This window comes from Solanum tuberosum, unplaced genomic scaffold, assembly GCF_000226075.1.
Source record: "Solanum tuberosum cultivar DM 1-3 516 R44 unplaced genomic scaffold, SolTub_3.0 scf00423, whole genome shotgun sequence".
In the NCBI taxonomy this organism is placed as follows: Eukaryota; Viridiplantae; Streptophyta; class Magnoliopsida; order Solanales; family Solanaceae; genus Solanum; species Solanum tuberosum.
The window spans coordinates 434,030-441,929 of record NW_006239348.1 but is presented as its reverse complement, the minus strand read 5'-3'; positions in this window follow the sequence as shown (position 1 = coordinate 441,929).

Here is a 7,900-nt window from a genome sequence, read left to right as displayed (position 1 = left end):
TCCCCTCTCCCAGATCTCGCTCGCCACTCTCCCAGATCTCGCTCGCTCACTCGCCTCTCTCACTCGCCTCTCTCACTTTATACAATTGATCTTTTTGTATATGTATACCAAAGCAGATTATACAACTGTTTTTTTTGTATATGTATAGCGAATTATACATATACATGTTTGCTATGGAGCGCAATTATGCAAACTTTGCTATAACATACAAATATGAATTTTGTGTTTGCTATATGTGAAAATTGCTCTTGATTTAATCAACTTTTACTATATATGCCCTTGTAAAATCACCAATAAGCCTACCTAGCTCGTACCAACATATTTAGTCTTTCATAGTTCTTTGTTTACTATGTACAGTAATAAAAAGGGAAAATCATAGGATTAATCAAGAAGGTGTAACTCTTCTAAATTAATAAAAAGTTGTTACAATTGTTATCTCTTGTAAGCATCATGAGATAAATAAAATTAATATAAGTTACACATTTTATACGTGAATTTCTAGGTATATGCCTTCATGACTGTTTAATTTTATTTCTATGAACTTTGGGTCCACATTGTCAAATTTTTCTAAGCCCCTTAGACGCAAGAGTGGAAAAACAAAAATAAACATTGAGACATGTGAAATGTGGGAAGCCAGAGTAAGGCTAGCTATATGATAGAAAAAGTTGATGAATCTATAGAGGGTATTTTGCAAAGTGAAATCGACGTATCCTAATAATTCATTTAAATATAGAATAGGACCACCATTCATATATGTTTTTGCCTTTCACCTTTATGTTTAGCTATATTAATCACATACAAGATACCCTATCGATCACACTTTATATCTCCACCACCACCCCTTCCTCATCCGCGCAATCGACAAATTATTTAATTAAATTGTTGAATTGTGTGAAACGAGTCACCAAAAAAATTTATATTATTAGAGATGTGATACATTTTGATGTATTAATTTATTTTAGGTTTTCAATATGTATGTCTTTATATGAGGAGATGATTTTTTTTTAGGGATTAGACACGAAGAATATTTTGTTGACGAGTACTAACAAAGAGATTCAGTTTTTGGAAATTTGTCTATTCTTTTTTCTTGCATTTCGATTATTTCATTAGGTACCTCTTTAAGAAATCACCTAGTGGTATTTTTTTTAGCTAAATTATGAATTTTGATATCCCATAGTATTCCCTGGTTTCATTAACCTGACTAGACCACACCTATGGGTGTCTATTCAGAGGCACCAACCACATCATATCTAACATATTTGACATGTGTAATTCTACAAATTAAATTTAACAAAGGTATATTATACGCATGCAAATTTGATTCCTACCTTGAGAGATAGAAATATTTTTCTAATAAATCCTTAGATCAAATAAAATCAGTTTGAGAAAAAAAAAAAAAGAGAATAAATTAAGACACCACTTAATAATTTGAACTTTTAAAATTTTTAGTCGTAAGCTTATTATTAAAATCTAATATTTATTGAGATTTCAATAAATTTTTATATACATCATATCGAAAGTGAGGAACTCATAGCCAAAAGGCTACATTCGTCTCTCGCTCATTTCACTAGTGAGCTTAATATTTGGAGATAGAACAATTTTGTTGATTTATTTTATTTTAGTTTACAAAAAACTTTATATTATATCCTAAAAAATAAGAAGGAAAAAAGTGTTTACTTTTTTTTGATAAGTCATAAAAGCATGGGTGGATGATCTCCACAAGTAGTGTGTTTAGTGGCATTTATTTTAGGGAGAGTTGTATGTCCAAAATGGTGGTATGACACATCTTTTTCTTTGATTGAATTGTATTAATCACAACACAGAATCTCAACCCCTCTTTTTCTTTTGTATCTTTGAAGCTTCTCTACCTTTTCCACCGCGATATGTCCCATCTACTCACAAACCTTAACTCCTAAGTACTTGACTTTTTTCTTTATATTTTTGGAACTACTATTCATTTCTCCTTTCTTTATTTTCTTAAAATCACGTTTATATATGAAAATGTTTTGTTATACTATCATTAAATTTTCTTTCTTTTATCATATTTATCAATCAAGCAACGGTGAAATCAGAATTTTCACTAAAAGAATGAAATATAAGAAACATACAAAAAAAAAGTCAAAAGAATTCAATATCTATTATATATACCTATGATAATAATTTTGAAATATATGTATGCACCATAATTTCCAAATAAAAAAGCCAAACCCCTTGCACCTCTCGAGAGATTGTGATTTACTTATTTCGTTTTAAAACATTTTTGACTTTTTACTTTTCGAGAGTCAAATTACGCTATAACATTGACGGATGTTTTAAGATGTATTTTTTCAACATATTGATATAAATAAAATTGTAATTTATCATACTTTTTGTGCAATATTTAGCATATTTATCTTCAAAAACTGCTCAAATTGACTTTTGGGAAACAAAAAGTAACAACTATTATAGAACGGAAAAAATAGTGTATAAACCACAACATAGATAAAAACAAGATTAACTAACTTATTCTCAATTCTTTAAATTTTATAAAAATTACTCGATCCTTATTATATTTTACGATGAGAGTGAATAACTATGGCCGGCCATCATAGTTATCACTTTATCATAATTTAAGAGTCGTTTTCAAACTTAAGTGAGAATATTTCTCTCATGAGTACTTCCCGTGACGTCATTAGAGAAAATTATACGTGAAAAAGTTGGTTTGATTTTCGTTATATTCGAAAAGATGGACAAATTAATGGGAGATGCTTTGCATGATTGAATGAGATGTTACAGTAGTTTCACTATCAATACTTTGTCAATCCTTACATTAATATCTCCTATTCAAAAAATTTAATAAAAAGAATAACAAAGTGATGCTAAATAATGCAAAGTTGAACCCTCATCCCCACTTGTAACAAATATGAGGTTGCCTAATTGTCTAGGTGCTATCCCCTTTGCCATATAGAAATTTTTTGTTTTTTCGTTTCGATAGCACTAGCACTTTCGCTATTATTTGCTTTACGTGCTTATTTTTCTTTTATTTGGAACAACGTCTCTACCTTCATATAATAGAAATAGGAGGGGAGTCAAAAACACAATTTTTTTCTTTCAAAAAAAATCGCTGCCGCCCCAACAGCGATTTCGTCCAAATAATTTTCTTTTTGTCAATTTCTTTTGCCTAACATCACTGTCACTGTAGCATTTTTCTCAAAAAAAAAAATTTGAAAATTAAAAGTTACTGTATTCAAATTGCTGCTATTTTTTTTTGAATAACTGCCTTTGGAAAATGAATTTCCTGCGGCATATGTATGGTTAAATGATTTTTTAAAAAAGAATTCCGTAAAATCACTGCCTGGCAAATTTATTTATTTTTCAAGAAAATCACTGCTTTGAATTTAAAAAATATTTTTATTTTTTTTGATAAAAATGCTGTAGCAGCGATTTTAATTATTTTTTTTTTGAGAAAAAAGCTGCAGGGCAGCAATGTTAAGGAAAAAAGAAAAAAAATTGGACGAAATCTCTGCTGGGGCAGCGATTTTTTTTTTTAACAGAGTAACGCGTCAATTTTGTCAGAAGAAAATCGCTCTGTCAGGAGAGATTTTTTGGTTGATAAAAATTTAATATGTTTATGTTTGTTGAAAGAAAAAAGTTATTGTTTTGGCTCCGGACTCGTAGAAATAAGTCTACATACACACCATTTGAACTTCTTGAAGCATGAATGTCAACAAATAATATTATATCAATTTAAGAAAATGTCCTTCGGGATGGCTCAGTTGGTTTGGAGGGTGATTATCCACATGGATGATCCGGGATCGATTACCCCCTCAATGCCTTTTTGCGTCGAGTACTTGCCTAGTGCGATTTACATTCTTGTGTAGTGTATACGGAGACATCAAGAATTTACGTGTCCCGTATAATTGTTATCCTTTTATCAATTCTATCACTTAGCTTCATTCAGTCTTGTGTAAATTGTACATCAAATTGATTTTGTGTTTTGTCCTCTCATTTTCCCCTCCCCCACCACATACCAAGAAAAAGAAAGAGAAAAAAAACACTTCAACTTTAAAGACCCTTTCCCCCACCAATTGAGGCATATTATTTGCTGTAAAATGGTGACACCCACTATCTATGGTGCTAGCTTAGTTTTGTACATACAAAAGAAAATAAAGCTTCACAAATTAAAGTTCATATAAAGAGTATGATAAATCTTCCGATAAAATTATACTGTGGTAATTAATAAACTAGGTCTATAACTTAAATTTAGCAAGTTCAAACTTTAATATTCAAATGATTGTTTATGAAATTTTACATATATATTTGTATAATCTATACCGAAAATAATACTTAGTATATTTTATTAACTCTCTAGATCCACCTCCATCAGCAACATAAAGAAGATAACACAATAACACAAAAGCTAGGATTTGACTCCATTGTTGGTCATGTATAGAACTCATGTCCGGACAAGTTGAACTTTTTAATTTGCTATAATCACTTGGAAGAAACAAATAGCTTAAGTCTACACCATATGCCTCCAATTTAATTTTTTTAGAGAAAAAAACAAAATAGGCATTTTTTCAAAAAAAATAATTAAGGTTTAATATTATGGACCCCTTGATCTTTAACAATCATAAAGCTGAAGACTTTAATTTGCTATAAAATGAACTTTGCTATGCTATCATTTATGTAAAAGCGATAATGATTTGTACAAAAAGATTAGCATAAAAATCTTGAATGATTACACCTTCATTGTATTGGATATTACTTTTAATAAGAGCGTTCAGACTTTACCATATTTTTAAATAACTAAAACTCGTGACCAGAGAGGAAAGAAATATTTATTAATGACTAAAATAAAGCTTGATTAAGACTTGACAACTTTCTATAATACTATTAAAATGGAACATATCAACTTGATTTAGAAACGAGTGCGTTGTAATCTCCTTAATTAAACTTAATATCATATCATGTTGACGTTTTTAATTGTAGAAAACAGTAGAAAGGTCATTTCAAAAGTTAATAAAGAAGCTTTTTTCATTCTTTCTTTATTTCTTTTTAGTATGCTAGAATACTTCTTTCCTCTTCTTTTTTTCTCCAAGAAGTTATTTGTAGGCATGAAGAAGAGTGTTGAAGCAATATAAAACTGACTCCCTGTAATTTACTAGGTGACTGATTGAAGTCGTAAAATCATGGTTTATGATAAACAAGACCTAGACGTGCATGGACAAAAGATTTTGATAACTTTATCTATCTAGTCTAATACGGAATGAAAGGATAGGTCAATTATGAGTGCACTATCACCCATTAACCAACAGAAGAATATATTCTCTTCATCTTCCTCTTCCTCTTCCTCTTCCTCCGCCCAACGCGTACCCTACGCGCATCCTTTATTCACTAGTAGCATACTATCTATCATGCATATACATTTCAGACAAAAAGGAGTCTAGTGGGCCCAATAATGGGCTCACTTGTTGTAGGGCCCAATAATGTGGGCCTTTTTAGTGTTGGAAATATTTTTTTACTTTATGGGGGTCTGCATTTGTTTAGTTAGGCCCGATTTGATCCGATCAGATCCAACGGTGACTTTTTGGACTAAGATGCTTGTTGTCAAGAAGGATCATCGGACGATCCATATGCGATCTCCAGAATCAAGGCTCATGGATTCGAATAAATTATTGATTAATGTAATGAATTATTTGGGTAAACTTTGTACTATATTACTAAGTATTTTAGTATGGGTAAATAAATAGGGACCCATCACTTTGCTTCACTGCTCAGCTTCTCCAGAATCAAGGCTCATGGATTCGAATAAATTATTGATTAATGTAATGAATTATTTGGGTAAACTTTGTACTATATTACTAAGTATTTTAGTATGGGTAAATAAATAGGGACCCATCACTTTGCTTCACTGCTCCAGCCTTCTCCAGAACTGAAGCTCATGGATTCGAATAAATTATTGTATTAATGTAATGAATTATTTGGGTAAACTTTGTACTATATTACTAAGTATTTTTAGTATGGGTAAATAAATAGGGACCCATCACTTTGCTTCACTGCTCAGCTTCTATTGTCTTTTGCTTCTTTCTGTGGACTTTCTTTCTGTGGGGCCTTCTACTTTCTTTAGAGCTGTGGGCTATTATGCAACTTTAACAGCCCAAAAGTTGACCACCACTTTCTGTCATTTTCATTCACCCCTAATTTCAACTTTTAAACAAGAGAGTTTTCAGTTTTACTTATGTCCGTTAATTGTAGTAAAATATTTTATAATAATTGATGATTGTCTGTTGGTTGAAGTTGTAGGTAACTAACTCTATCACTGAATACAAGACAATAGTTAAAACTGTCTGACTTTGGCTTGGTAAATATCTGATTTGCTTTAGTTCGGAAAAGAAATAGTAATTGATAGTTGAGGTGTGTATTTTGGTGATAGTTTAGATATAAAATTCATAAGGTGTGTTTTTTTTACGGTTAACTCTTTAAAAACACACTTACATTTCCTCAGCTCGTGTATACTCTTTCTTACTGGGAGTTGTAATTACCAATTGCACATCATGTTGGATCTGCCATGTTACTATCAAATAGGGTTTTCATACCAGAGCTAGCTTGAACTTCGAGCTACAGTCTTCTTTTATAAGGCAAAGTACGAGAGGGAACTTGACTTCTGATTCCATTTCAATCCAAATTACTACCACAAGAAAGACATTAATTTACAGACGTCAAACGAATCGCAGCTTTAAAAGCAACTAATTTACGTACGTTTATTGAGAAGTAAAATTAAATTTGTATACTCACTACTTTCCTAGCAGCTCCCAATTAACGTCTATGAACGGAGGAGGATATATATGACAAGTTTTCGGACTCGAAATTTTGGAAAAAACATGAGTAACTACTCTCTGTCCGTGTATCTTTATTTGTCCACTATACTATTTTTGAATGTCCAACAAATAAAACCAATTGAATTATTTTACCATTTTATGTCTATTCTACCCGAACTATTAAATACTATTCATTTTTAAACATTCCGATCATGACTTAATTATATTTAAAAGGATGATTTGGTAAAATTAGCCCTATTATTTATTGCTTCTTTATCTATGTGTCAAGTTAATAATGGACAACTATTGTTGGATAGGGGAAGTATTTATTTGATGAATTAATACTCCTAATTAATCTGACTTTCATTCGAATCACACGAGTTCGGAATTGTCATAGTTAAGTAAGCGCACTTCCATGTTAATTTATATTTTAGCTTCATTTTTAAAACATGAGAGTCAAGAATATTATGTTCAACTTTTGAAAATACTACTCCACGCACTACCTAATATACAAGTATATACGTACTGTTAACAAAGCATCAGGGCATAATTAATTTGACATGCATTGCACATACTCTATTTTGCAATAACGTCGAAGCTTCAAATAATTCACGCGAGGATCTTCAACTAATAAGCAATTAGAAGATCGTGCAAGTTAAATATATCTAATTTTTGGTGTAGTTTGGATATTGATTCTTCAAGTTCATTAAAATTTATCTATTTAAAAAGTACACAAAACTTACTACTTATAGGTCAACATAATTAAATTTTTTAAATATCATAAAATGAAAAGGATAGGTTACTATTATTTTTTTAGAACTTTACAAACTTGTTAATATTTTCAAAAGGAACTAACTGTAAAGGTACAATGAAATAAATTAGAACTAAGACAAGTATTTTGAGATAATTATTATTTCTAATAAGATGGACCATACAAACAATAACAATCCAGTGAAATCCCACTAAGTATGGTTTGAGTCTTTACCTCAAAAAGATAGAGAGGTTGTTTCCTCGGATAAAGTGTATCAAACTCATGAAGAAGCATAGAAATACATAAGAAAGAACAGTAACATCATCATAATTATATTTGGCATGCTAAT